The sequence below is a fragment of the Physeter macrocephalus genome, chromosome 2 (assembly GCF_002837175.3).
Source record: "Physeter macrocephalus isolate SW-GA chromosome 2, ASM283717v5, whole genome shotgun sequence".
NCBI lineage: Eukaryota > Metazoa > Chordata > Mammalia > Artiodactyla > Physeteridae > Physeter > Physeter macrocephalus.
In genome coordinates this window covers 76,355,824-76,360,045 of record NC_041215.1, presented here as the reverse complement: position 1 = coordinate 76,360,045, position 4,222 = coordinate 76,355,824, and the positions used below count along the sequence as shown (strand labels likewise).

Genomic DNA, 4,222 nt, shown 5'->3' with positions numbered 1-4,222 from the left:
AGAGGCCACAGCAGTGAGAGGCCCGCGAACCGCAAAAAAAAAAAAAAAAAAAAAGAAAAGAAAAGAAAAAAAAAGAAAAGAGAATTCAAGAGAAAAGATGATGTATGGGATATTTGTGAGAAAGTGGGGATGGATGTCATGGCCTGTGTAGAATAAGAAAAGGCCAAGCATAGAATCCTGGTAGAGGAAAAGAATCTGTTAAGGAAATGCACATATACAATATGTGCATTTCCTTGCACAGAGAGGTGGAGTGAATGCACCACCAGGCCAGAAGCTTCTGGAGAGCAGAAACTGGCTGCTACCCATGAGTGTGGGTGCTACACCATTTTAAAGCTACTCAGATATTCACTGATTGAATAAAACCATTGGAATGATATAAAGTAATTTAATTGGCTTTAGAATGCTCTTATAATCTTAAAAAAAGGCCCATAGAATTGGGAGGGATAATTCTAAGAGCTATGGATAAAGCAGATATAGATTTATTTTAAGAAAAAAAGTACTGAAAGCCTTACATAGAAAGATGGGTAGTATTAATCAGATGAGTGTATTTAGATATTAGATAAGTATAAAAATGTGCATGACAAAATGATTTGAAAAGGCATAATTATGTGATTACATATGTTTGAAAAATTCTGTGTATTACGTAAATAAAAATGTACTTTGGGGTTCAGGTCACAGCAGGGTGGGGGGGTGGTCATCATGGCTCATTTCTAAAAGAAAGGTCTTGCTTCTTAGCTTCTTAGCTGTGTGAGCCTGGACTCTTGGTTGCAAGTTAGAGAAACCATGCTCAAGGTAGCTCAGGCACAAAACGGGAAGCCCTGGCTCATAGAATCCGTGAGTTGAATACCCAAGCTGCGTGGAAGTCAGGACACAGTGGCTACAGCTGTGTTCAAGGAGAGCGTGGGGCTTAGGTGGGGGCTTTCCCTTGTTCACCTCCGCTTCTCCCCACCTGGGTCTCATTCTTCTCTCTCATTGCAGACAGATTTTCCATAAGTAATGCAAAACATGGCTCCCAGCAATTCTTAAGTTTTATGTGATACGGCTCTAGCTTTTAAGGAAAAATTGCCTCTCTCAACAACCAAAACCCCAGGGAAGAGGGGTTAGTTAGTTCAGCTAGTTTTTTTGGCTCCAAAGAACAGATAAATTCAAGCCATTAAAAAAAAAAATCTCTAGTACCTAATCCACACCATGTCACACAAACCGGTGCTCAATAAATATCTGTTAAATGAATGGAACAGGAAGGAAGGCAACAAGAAAGCAAAGGGAAAAGAACACATTAAACTAGAGTTTTGCTGTCCAACATGGTAGCCACACGCCAAATGTGGCAACTGAGCACTTGAAACATGATTAGTTCATTTGAGATACGCACACCAGATTATAAAGACTTGGTACCAAAAAAAGAATGTAAAACATCTCATATCCCCACTCTTCAGATAAGTGTTCACTAACCAGCACCCAATAGGGCCAAATAGGTTTTATATGGATTCTATAAAGCTTCAGAAAACCGATTTATAAAATGAGTTACCAATATTTAAAATTCAGATTTCACAAAATTCTCATTTTAGGTTTCTCTTATAATACTGAAAGATTTTTTTTTCATCCCACATGTGCAATTATTTTAACCTTTTGTGCTATTTGTTTTTATAAGCTACTTTCTATTCTAATAGGCAAAGAATGATTTAATAAGTAGGCAGCTACATGCTCAGGCCTTGAAACTGTGGTGAGAAGGAGAGACAGAGATGATTAAGCACGATCCTCCATCCTAGAGGAGCTTAGTGGGGAAACATAATAGGACAGGCAGAGAGCAATATTTCATTGTATAGTCTCAAATGTGTATAAAATGGTTTCAGTGATCATCTATCAGTTACATTCATAATTAAAAATGACTATCTGTAAATTTTATATATTTCCTTTACAGCATAATATAGTGCAAGGAGCTCAGACTCTGGTGTCTGATTGCCTATGTTCAAATCCCAGCAAATTGTGTGATCTTGAGCAAGTTCCTAATCCCTCTATGATTCTCTTTCCTAAAGTGTAAAATGAGGATAAAGATACTGATAGGGACAGAGTGATTAAATAGGGACAGTGATTAAATAGTTAATCCCCCTAGGGGAATGCAAGTAAAGAAAAAAGTATGGGAGACCCCTGTAAGTTAATGATCACTCAAGAAGGCAGGTTTGCTTAGCAACAAAACCGTGCAACAGAAGCATGAGACAAGCTCCAAAACAATAAAACAATAGTGGAATAAGACCCACATCCTGCCCAGTGAGCTCAGTAAGTTAATGATTCTTAGGACACACTCTTCTGCGTGCATAAAAAACAAACATATAAAGAAAAGGTGACATTATACTGAAACTTGAGATGATTTACCATATTTTAGTATATGTTACCCCCTTTTCGCTCATTTCCATTGCACCATGAGAGTCTGTTTGACCATGCAGGGATAAGAAAACTCCCCCGCCCAACGTGGAGGAGGAACTGATGATGGAAGCGTGATGTCTACTCAAGAATGAGGAAGAAGGGGGGCTCCCCCTCCCCCACTTTTCCTTTGATTATAAAACTGTAGCTCACTTAGTTCTGGGCACAGCACCCTCTCGCCTGCCCTCCTGTTAGCCTCACAGGTGCCCTGTTCTAATAAATCACTTATCTATCACTTTGCCTCTCGCTAAAGTCTTTCTTCGTGAAGACAAAGCACCAGAGCTCCTTGGAGACCCCCCTAAACGCCACCTAGTGGTTTCAATACTACCTGCCTTACAGAGTTACTGTGAGGGTTAATATAAATAGCTAATAATAAATAACAGTAGCACCTATCTCCTACTACGATGATAATCACTCCAACTCTTCCTCTTCCTATTACTATTGTTATTATTACCTACAGCCTAGCAAGGACAGTGCGGAAGCTGAACACTGACTAAGGAAGTCCGTTCTAAGTGCACAATTGGGCCTGGCTTGGGCAATGAAGGGGGAGAAAACATTGAAGACTGAGCTCAAATGCTGGTGCTGAATGTGTGTGGTGGTGGGGTAGGAAGCTCTGGAATTCTGGAGTGGTGCCGTGGAATCCTACAAAAGGTGTTGGAATTCAGCTCTGGTAAACTCTTAACACTTAAAGAGCAGTGCTATTGTTTTCCTGAGATTTAAAAAAACAAAACTTCCACTAGAAAAAAAAAATTTAACAAGGTGGACTTGGTGATCATTGCACTTGGTGTTTAGGAGAATGAAACAAATCAAAAGACATTTTCAGTGTCTTTTTCAGATTTATTTTTAAAAAGCAACTTCCAGGGTCTCTTGGGGGTAATAACAGATTCCTCCAATTCACCTATGCCCTCTGGGAAGTCAGACGATAAATTTATAGTGATGCTACGTGTTAACTAAAATGCTATAGGGGCACTGTGTAGAGTAGTTTGAGTAGTCAAAAGACCCCAGGATCTTGATTTTAGAAATCTCAAGTCAATTTCGTTATCTCACAGAAGGCTGAGACCAGACCTTAGAAGTGATCCGCTGTCCAAGCCCCTCATTTTACAGAAAATGAAAACAAGGCCTGGGGAGGTTAAATGATTTGTTCAAATTCCACAGAAATTTTTTATGGCAAGTCGACTAGGGAGTAATGACGTGTCAACTACAGCCAGCTGAGTGCTCGCTCCTATTGGCCATTATGAAGTTTCAAAAAAAAAAAAAAGTAAGAATAAAAAAAGGGGGGGTGGTGTCTGCGGACAGAGGGAAGTAGCCGGAAGCCATTGGATGGAACGTGGCTATTTTCACTGGTTTTTTTGGGGGGGGTGTGGAGGAGTTGGCGCGTGCGACTCGGCAGGTCAGAGAATGGTGGTGTAGACACGTCTGTCAAAACTGCCCAGTTATCACACCCACCCAGACACAAATAACCCTTCCTCAGTGCCCGACTGCAGCCAGAGGAGGAAGCCAATTACGAGCTGCACCTCCGGCCGCGCGGATCCTACCTGCTCGCGCGCCGCCTCGGCTGCGTTGGGGCGCCAGAGTCTGAACCTGGAGTAGGCAGAGAAGTTTGCGGGCTCAGGCGCCGGGCTTGGGGGAGTCCGAGGTGAGGACTGGGTCAGGCTGCTCGCTGGGATGGGGAGAGGGCGACTGTGGTCGATGCGGCGCCTCTTACCCGCCTGTGGCCCTCTCACGCCGACCAGCTTTGAAGGGTTGACACAGAAAGCTAGCCCAGCTCCTGGTCGGCTTGGTGTTGGGAGCGAGGAGCCGTAGA

At 42.3% G+C, this 4,222-nt stretch overlaps 1 protein-coding gene across 1 annotated transcript in view; it reads right to left on the bottom strand.

Moving 5' to 3' along the window:
• Positions 1-4,003, bottom strand: part of ERICH2 (glutamate rich 2) — a 30,448-nt gene extending 26,445 nt beyond the window's left edge. Inside the window, 1 exon segment of the mRNA XM_055088462.1 lies at positions 3,954-4,003. The gene's annotated coding sequence lies outside the window, so the exon portion shown is untranslated.
• Positions 4,004-4,222: the final 219 nt, after the last annotated feature.